At 43.8% G+C, this 9,762-nt stretch overlaps 2 non-coding genes across 2 annotated transcripts; one reads left to right on the top strand and one right to left on the bottom strand.

Moving 5' to 3' along the window:
- Nucleotides 1-5,151: 5,151 nt before the first annotated feature.
- On the bottom strand, nt 5,152-5,233 carry trnas-uga (transfer RNA serine (anticodon UGA)). The gene has a single exon. It is a non-coding gene; the product is annotated as a tRNA-Ser (tRNA).
- Nucleotides 5,234-5,851: 618 nt separating this feature from the next.
- Nucleotides 5,852-5,924, top strand: trnak-cuu (transfer RNA lysine (anticodon CUU)). Its single transcript has one exon. It is a non-coding gene; the product is annotated as a tRNA-Lys (tRNA).
- The last annotated feature ends 3,838 nt before the right edge of the window (nt 5,925-9,762 follow it).

Here is a 9,762-nt window from a genome sequence, read left to right as displayed (position 1 = left end):
ACGTGGAGCTGTTGCTTTCTCTTGTGGGGCATTCTAAAAGGCGAGGTCATGATCTTAGAATAAGAGATTGCAATGTGAAAAAAGATTTGAGTAAAAACTACTTATTCCAAAGGGTTTATGATTCTGTAGAATTCGGTACCCCAGATTGCGTTGGATGCAGGGAGAGTGAGTAAATTTAAGGAGGTGGTAGAGAGAGTTTTATTGGGAAGGAGTTGAAGCGTTACGGAGAACGGGAAGACGGTGGAGTTGAGGCCAGGATGGGATCAGCCAAGATCCTATGGAAGGTGTTAGGCTCAGGAGGCTAAATTGCATCCTCCCGCTCCGAGATCATGCGTTCTAGGGAGAAGGTGTTCCTGCTGATATCGCAATCGACCTCTTCATCTGTAACATTGTAGGTCGCAGATGGGGAAGATATCAGCCATGATAGAATGGCTGGGCAGACTCGATGGGTCTAATGGCTGAAGTCTGCTTCTTTATTTCATGAACTTACCTTTTGCCCGACTTTGTGAGTTTCAAAATCAGAGGAAGAAACAGTTTCCAACTCAGAATTTATACGCAATTAGGTCAGGGAGTGAAATAAGTAACTTTCTCACCTTTTTATAATGTGGTTTCAACATAGACAGTGTTCGCCGAATTCACCACCCGCCAAGCCCGTGAACCAAAGCAAAAAATCACAGCATTTGTTCTTCATGCTCATGAAGTGGACCAAACAGAGACACAACAGACACATTACAGACGAGGATGGGATTTGAATCCACGTGTGCAGAGTACAATGGATTATTGTGCGTCTCCTTAACCACATGATACAACTCATTTACTTCAATGGAATTTTTATATGCGATCTTATTACAGGCAAGTAGCCAAAGAACCCCTCCAGTCTACAAACAGGAGTAGGTTCATCCTGGAGAGGTGGCTGAAGAGAATTATGGGAGACGCCATCCCGGTAACCTCAACTGTACTGTGGGTCGCTGAAGAACTGGTGTCACGGTGCGGTTCCACTGACAACGTATCCACAGGCACATATAGTGACGAAGACTGACAGGTTCAGATTGTCTCTTACACTCTCACACATTACCCGAGAGTGACAGGAATCCCCCATTTACAAACGGGACCAGAGAAGGGCAGAGAGAATGCACGTCACTCCCACATACAATATGTTGACGGCTTCAACACAACCAAAATATAAGAAAAGATCATCACCACATATTATCTTCTTCGAAACCCCGCCGTCCCAACTTTAATATAATAAAAACAATTTTTATCAGTTGTGTCTCACTCTAATCTGTGAACTTCGCTCTACCAGGGTGTGTTGACATCTACTGGCCACGACACAGAACCGCAACAGAGCGGGGGAGATTCACATGAACTGTCGGTGATAGAATGTGACCGGGTGGACGGCGAGGTGTTAGATGTATGTAAAATTTAAACAATCTATATTCATGCATTTCCCAATGGAATTGGTGGAATTTGGAAGTGTTTATCTTGAGGATCAATTGAGCAGAGACTTTAAAGCATTTTATCTGTGGTTCCCTCTGTGTGAGCTTTGCAATGTTGTACTGTGTCATGCTGTCTCCTTCATTCCTGGGACGAGACTGCAAGAAGGATTCTGAAAGGTATTTGCTGCAAAGCAAACAGGAACGTGCGTTATGTTTTCTTTTCGTGTCAGGGGGAATGTAAATAGCAGAGAATAGCCAGGATTCCCTGACGTCGGGCTAATGCCCCAGCACGCTTCCGCTGCGGCACTCTGATCCTTAAACAAGGAGCTACGATTTTACTGCCCTGCGGTAGCCACACAGCTATTCACTTCCTCATTTTTTTGTTTCAACAAGAACACACGTTTGAGCACACTGATTCTGGTCAGCACAGTTCAGATAATTTACTTTCGTGCTGAATGGTTGTTCTGTGAAGGGGATGTGATTTATTCTGTGACGTTGTTCTGATGAGAAAGTGGGGAATGACTGGAATCACCTTCATAGAAGGAAGTTCGGGACGGCAGTTTCACCTCTCTGGGAAGATTGATCACGCTCTTACTGATTTCTTCAAGCTTTGCTTCAAGTCCGACCCCAGAGAAAATCAACTACGAACAAAGTGGCGCAGCGAACGTATGCTGGACCCCAAACCCAGAAGTCGATGGATCGAAACCATTCTCCGCTATTAATATTCTCACTCACACCAAACAGAAACAAGTCGCTGTTTGTCAGCAGCACATCTACCTTTTTCTTTATCAGTAACAACGTTGAGCTTACAGTCTGATCCGCTCTTTGACACCTGTTCTTCAGCTACCCACAGTATAGTCGAGGTGACTAAGTTGACTTCTCCCAGAACACTCTTCTGGCGCCTCTCCTGGATGAACGTTCTCCTGTTTGGACACAGGAGGCATTCTTCGGCTCCTTGTCGGTGGAAACAGCACCGGAAGCAGCTGTGGAGAGAGATTCCATTCGCCGGAATGCAACTCTCCAATTGGATACTTCACGTCGCTCAGGACTTAGGCTCTCAATATCTTCGAGTGAGGAACAGGTAGAGCGGGAATTCGGTCCTGGTTGATTGGAGCAAACTGATCAATGCAGCAATGAGGAGCTCCTTAACCCCCAGCGGCTTGGACAAGGATGGCACTCAGATACAGGATTATGGCTGGTGTTCAAAAGTAGGATAAGCATATCTTGTTTGAAATGAAATGATGATGAACACAGAATTTGAGTCGATTTGTGCACGGATCTTAGTTTCGGCGACAACGCATCAGGGTGACCGAGCGGTCAAAGCCGCTGAAGTTCAGGTCGCAGTCTCTTATGGAAGCGTGGATACGAATCCCACTCCTGATATTGACCTTTCTCCCACGCGGTTAAATTTCTCCAGCGAGATTTTCAACCTCACGATTGTCCAATACCTTCCTTTCAATGGAAAAGCGTTGGTCTCAGGACATGAGATTCCTGCTCAGATACGCACAGCGAGACCACACAGGCAAAAGCGCAGTTAATGACTCGATAATCTGCTTCAGTGACTTTGGTTGAGGAATTAATATTGATCCCAGGACTCCGGGTAAAATTCGTTTTCTCTTGTAAACAGTCCGGCAGGTTCGATTGTTCACATCCGTCCGAGAGGGGAAGATGGGAACTTGGTTTATATTGTGATTTGTTGCTCGATAAAGCTTTATTTCCTGAAATGCCCCCTGTGAGGTATTACTGGATATCGTTATATATCTATATTGCCCCTTTGTGGGGTACTGCTGGATATCGTATCCGGTCCAGCTTTGACAAAGTGTCACCTGGACTCGAAACGTTAGCTCTTTCTCTCCCTACAGATCTGGTCAGACCTGCTGAGACTTTAAAGCATTTTCTCTGTGGTTCCCTCTGTGTGACCTTTACAATGTTGTAATGTGTCATGCTGTCTGCTTCATTCCTGGGTTTAATGTCGGGATGAGACTGCAAGAAATTTTCTGATAGGTATTTGCTGCAAAGCAAACAGGAACGTGCGTTATGTTTACTTTTCGTGTCAGGGAGGATGTAAATAGCAGAGAATAGCCTCGATTCCTCGACCTCGGGCTAATGGCCCAGCACGCTTCCGCTGCGGCACTCTGCTCCTTAAACCAGGAGCTACAACAGTACTGCCCTGCTGTAGCCACACAACTATTCACTTCCTCATTTTTTCTTTCAACAAGAACACATGTTTGAGCACACTGACTCTGGTCAGCATAGTTCAGATCATTTACTTTCGTGCTGAATGGTTGTTCTGTGAAGGTGATGTGATTTCTTCTGTGACGTTGTTCTGATGGGAAAGTTGGGAGTGACTGGAATCATCTTCATAGTAGGAAGTTCGGGGCGGCAGTTTCACCTCTCTGGGAACATTGATCAACCTGTTACTGAGTTCTTCAAACTTTGCCTCTATATATAGAACGAATACACAAACAATGAAGCGAGAGAATGTATTAAATCAGAGATTGGATATTCTTGTAACCAATATGGCTGTAATGGGAATCCTTCATTTTCCGATAAATCGGGATGAACTGATCGCTCAGTCAAAAATCAGATATCTGGGGATTTAAATGTGATTACTACAATGATAATATTTAACCATGTTAATGTTATTTTGCTCCAATTGAAACGTGTCACGATTACAACGTTACCTTTTTGCACAACTTGCTTTCAGCCAGGAGATGGCAGCAGTGCGCAATAGTTTGGATCTCCTGATTGTGTCCACAGATCTGGAAAGGAATGGAGCTGCTGCTTCCCGGGGAGCTGCCAAGCAAGAGGCACAGATACTGACCAACTGCACCCGCTCCAAATAGATTTCCAAATTACTGAACAAAACAAAAACAAGCACAAATCATATTTTAAGAAACTATGACAGTGACTCTGAAAACAACACACCAACACGTCTGAAAGAATCGATTTGCTGTAACTAATTACAGATGAACTGTCTCAATGTCAGCCGTAATTCCTTGCCAGTTCTCAGACAGGCACCGACTGGTTAGAAGTTTGCTTCACTTTTCAAGGTCCGGCTCAATAAAATCAATCACAGGCCCATGATCTGCTTTCCTCCTGTTCTCAGACACATCCACTTTGTACAAGGGCGCACTAACTGGTTTTCAGAGTAAGAGTCAGACTGCAGTCACCTCGTTCTCTCTCGATCCCTTTATCCCAGAGCCACCTCACAACCAGGAATGGAACTTCTCACAGAGCCAAGAATGGAATAGTTTGTCGATTCTTCCACTGATTCAGGACCGTCCATCACCAGGATGTATTCGTCCAAAAGAGTTGGGGTGAAATAGGGCTGAGTTTCACTGTATCCAATCAGTCCCCGGAGAAGCACAAAAACAATGAGTGAGGGAGAGAGAAAGAAACAAAGAAACAGATAGAGAGATAAAATATGTTCCATTTCTAACACGATCTTTTTACCCAAAAATACATTCAGCTGAATGAAACCAAACCACGTTTCCATTCGCTGCCGTTGCTGCTTCTCCTTCCAAACATTGCAGGAAACGTTATTATTTATTGATTGTTGTTTTGAGTGCGAGCTTCTTTATATTTCGTTCAGTTTCCCCAAAAAACATTAAATATCTGACTGAGCTCGATATAGGTTCATTTACAAACATTCCGATTCATTCTCGAGTCAGCGGCTTGCGCGGGTAGTTCAGCAAACACTTCGAATCACAGTCGGTGCGAGCAGGACTAGAACCTGCGCGGGGAAACCCCATTGGATTTCAAGCCCGACGCCTTAACCACTCGGCCATCGCAGCTGTGCCCAGGGTATCATTCATTAGTAATTTGTTCGATAGAATACATTCTAAAACCAGCCTGGAATCTTTCCAGGAAGTTATCGCAATCAAACGATCAACGGGGCCCCGGGGTTTATGTGAGGAGGGATTGAACCTTCGTGGAAAATGACCATTGGATTTGGAGAGAGGCCTTGAGAGACTCGAAAACCTCAGCTCCCTAAACGCACAATTCCACCGATTAAATAGATTGTGGAACAACATCAGTTACATTGGAAATATATTAGAAATTCAAATGGAACAGGACCACACTTTACAGTCTGGAGGGAAATTTAAATGATGAAATCTAGAAATTACAGCACAGAGGGAGACCTGTGCAGGTCGAACGGTCACCTGATGACCTGATGACGCAACTAAAATGGTCACGTGTCGGGATTCCGGCAGTTCCCCGGATCGCGGTCAGAGCACAAGCCAGGAGGAGCTGCTCAATTATTAAGTCAGTTATTTTTTATTACATGTCATTGGTCGCCAGTCATTGAGAGACGAGCATTTCTACATGGTGTCAGGAGTGGGAAGTATGGCAGAAGGACTTAACCGCAGCAACTCTCTTCAAGAAGACGCTTAATAAATAGTGCACCAGCAGCCCGGCTAGCTCAGTCGGTAGAGCATGGGACTCTTAATCCCAGGGTCGTGGGTTCGAGCCCCACGTTGGGCGCTTCCGTGTTATTATCTGAAAATATTGATGCTGAATGAACTTTCTTCGTAACAGGAACGCAAGGTTATGACTGGGAATCCAGAGGTCTAAACGAACATTTCGTGACAAAATTTAATAAATATGGAATTAAAATGTCGTCTCAGTAACGGTTCTGCTTCCGATGGATCTTATTTCCACAACTGGGACCACATTACACAACAAGTAATGATTTGGCACAAACACAGATCTGTCACCGGCAGTGTCACGGTTCCACGGCAGAGAGCACGGTTACACAGCAGAGAGCTCAGTGACACAGCAAGATATAATTTTACAAACAGGGCCTCTCTGTGTGCAGCAGAAAACAACATTTTCCGAAAAAAACAGTTTCTCCATCTCGGCACCTTTTCTGTGTGTCATTGTGTGTGTCCTGATAGTCTCTTTCTGATTTTTTGTGTCTCTTTCTCTGTCTGTCACAGCCGTGCTGATGTTACGCATTGATCTCACTTTTCCCAAACGGTAATTGTGATTGATAGATACAGAAACATTTCCAAACTGACATTCAGTACCAATGTCTAATAGAGACTGAATCCCACCCTCACATACAGTCCCAGACATTGACTCATAATGAAGGAATTCTGCTCTCGCAAACTGTTGAGACTGAGGTGCAGAGTGTTCCCTCCACTCGCGAACACTACCTGTGATTTACAGATACAGAACAAATCTCAGTCAGGTGAGTAGCAGAGTTTGATGGGGACGACATGTATTCCACAATCACCTTCTCTGCGCCAGATAATCAGATGCAGACGACATGCGGCGTCTGTGTTGGTTTAACAAGGGTTTTACCCAAGAACAGGAACACATTTACACAATATCAGGGTATAAGACGTAGGAGCAGAAGCAGGCCATTCAGCCCATCGAATATGCTCCGCATTTCAATGAGATCATGCTTGATCTGATATATGACGTGTTATGACCTCATACGGTGGCACGTTGTCACAGTGGTTACCTCACAGCGCCCGCGATCCGGTTCAATTCCAGCCTTTAGCCACTGACTGTGTGGAGTTTGCACTTTCTCTCCGTGTCTGTGTGGGTTTCCTCCGGGTGCTGCGATTTCCTCGCACAGTCCAAATGTGTGCGGGTTAGGTGGACTATCCATGCTAAATTGACCCTTAGTGTTCAGAAAGTTGGGTGGTCTTACAGGGATGTGGTGGGGACACAGAGGCTCTTTCAGAATATCGTTGCAGAGTCCATTGGCAGAATGGCCTCCTTTTACATTTTAATGATCTCATGATAATACTCATGTCCACTTTCCCGGCTTTTTATCTCTAGATTTCATGATGAACCTTTAAAACCAGCAATCCCACCAAGCCTCAGGTAGCGGTAACTCCTCAATGGTCGTTAATGTCCCGGCTGTCAGTCATTTGGCCAGTCTTGAGTGAAGTCACATCCTGGAAATGTCATACATTGATCCAGTTCTAAAGTAAATTCAGTCACTCTAGTCCCTGATGACCATAGGCCCTTTGAGGGTAAGATCTGACTGGTGGTGATTTAACCTGAGGATCACCATACCTCAGGCGAGGAGCAATAATAATAATACTAATAATCTCTTATTGTCACAAGTAGGCTTCAATCGAGGTTCTGTGAAAAGCCCGGAGTTGCCACATTCCGGCGCCGGTTCGGGGAGGCTGGAACGGGAATTGTGAGATGGCGGGGTTTTCATGTTTCAGGTCTAGTATAACCGTGTGATCTGAATCTAATTAATTTGGTTTTCCTTCTGCTAATCTTGTCTCACAGTGAGGCCAACCTCACTGATTGGATAGACGAGTGATCGTTCTTCAGTCTTGTCATTGTCGGACCCGCTGAATATGGAGGCATATCCTGTGTGGCAGGATTTAGCTCCAACTCAATCTATAAGTTTGTGGATGATACCACTGCGGTAGGTCGTATCGCAAACAATGACGAATCAGATACAGAAGGTAGATAAATCACAAGGTGATTGTACCTTTAAGACCTAGCTGTTTAAGCAATGTACATTTAAGAAAACAGTGAGGTCAGAGAGTGGGTGGAGCTCGGTTTAGGTCAGCCATTTTGCAGATTTTTACTTTCAGTTTAAAAAGCACCTTGTGTGTGTCTGTGTGTTTCCAGAGAGCTGCAAGTTTGAAAAGAGATTGGGAGTGTCTTCGTTTGCAGGGAGCTGGATCTCTGGCATAAAAGACCATCTCTGGATCATTTGGGTGATTTAAACTGATAATTATAAAACCTTTAACCTGATGTGATTCTGTTTAAAGGTGTTAAGTCTCTTGGAAGTTTGAAGGAACATTTTAAGGAATTATTTACTGTTGCAATATTTTCTGAGTTATCTTTGAAGTAAGGGGTGTTAAGAGATCCTATGTTTATTTAAGATGTGAAGTTGAGTTCATGGAATAAACAGTGTTTTGTGTTTAAAAGCCCACGTGTCCATAATTGTATAATAACAATACACCTAGGGAAAAAGCCGTGTGCTAGGAAAAGCAACAAATCCATTAAAGGGAGAGGTTGGTTGAACTCCATGATACATTTTGGGGTTCTGAAAACGCCTCACCCATAAAAATTGGGGGCTCATCCGGGATAAAAGTCTATCTATTGGATTGGCTTTTGTGAACTTAAAGACAGTGAAGGATTGTTGCTTTTCCGGTGTGGTATTTTAGTTTACGTGGGGAGAGTGTTGTGAACAATGTCTCTTTCAGAGGCTCAGAAGTTTTTGGGGGTGGAGAATGTCACACGTAGTACTTTACGGGCAGAAACGAAAAGCAGACTGTTAGATTTGGCAAGAACATTGCAGTTAACCTTACCTGACAAAATGCGAAAAGATGAAGTAATTATGGCGGTGGTTAAGCATTTAAAGTTGCATGCGATAGAGTTTGACTCATTGGAAATGGCAAAAATTCAGTTGCAAATTAAACAAATGGAACATGAGAAAGAATTAAAGCGGCTTGAATACGAGAGGGAGAGAGAGGAAAAAGAAAGAGAAAGAGAGAGAGAGGAAAAAGAAAAGGAGAGAGCAGAAAGGAGAAAAGAAAGAATAGTCCTAGCAGAAAAAAAGAAAAAGAAATGGAAATACAGAGGAGGGAAAAAGATAAAGAGAGCGAGTTTGAACTTCAGAAAATGGCCATGAAACATGACAATCAGTTAAAATTGGCAGACGTAAAGGGAAACGTACAGTTGGATGATAGTGATGAGGATAGTGAGAAAGCGCGTCATAGTCAAAGGCTTGGTGGGAATCTATTTAAATACGTCCAAGCATTGCCACGGTTTGACGAGAAGGAAGTGGAAGCATTTTTCATTTAATTTCAGAAGGTAGCTAAACAAATGAAATGGCCACAGGACATGTGGGCGTTACTGATTCAAACAAAGCTGGTAGGTAGAGCTAGTGAAGTGTTTGCATCACGACCGGAGGTGGTATCTGGAACGTATGAGCAGGTGAAGAAACCCATCTTAAGTGCATCTGAGCGAGTGCCTGAAGCTTACAGACTAAGGTTTAGAAATTTAAGGAAAGAATTTGGTCAAACATACATGGAGTTTGAAAGGCTGAAACAGAGTAATTTTGATAGGTGGATAAGGGCTTTGAAAATAGACCAAATGTATTAAGTTCTCAGAAAATTATACTTTTGGAGGAGTTTAAAAATTCATTTCCTGATGTAGTGTGAACTCATAGAATCATAGAAGTTTACAGCATGGAAACAGGCCCTTCGGCCCAACCAGTCCATGCCGCCCAGTTTGTACCATTAAGCTAGTCCCAGTTGCCCGCACTTGGCCCATAACCCTCTATACCCATCTTACCCATGTAACTATCAAAATGCTTTTTAAAAGACACAATTGT

The sequence above is a fragment of the Scyliorhinus torazame genome, unplaced genomic scaffold, assembly GCF_047496885.1.
Source record: "Scyliorhinus torazame isolate Kashiwa2021f unplaced genomic scaffold, sScyTor2.1 scaffold_1077, whole genome shotgun sequence".
Classification (NCBI taxonomy): domain Eukaryota; kingdom Metazoa; phylum Chordata; class Chondrichthyes; order Carcharhiniformes; family Scyliorhinidae; genus Scyliorhinus; species Scyliorhinus torazame.
The sequence above is the reverse complement of the archived record's forward strand: the minus strand, read 5'-3'. Positions and strand labels throughout refer to the sequence as shown.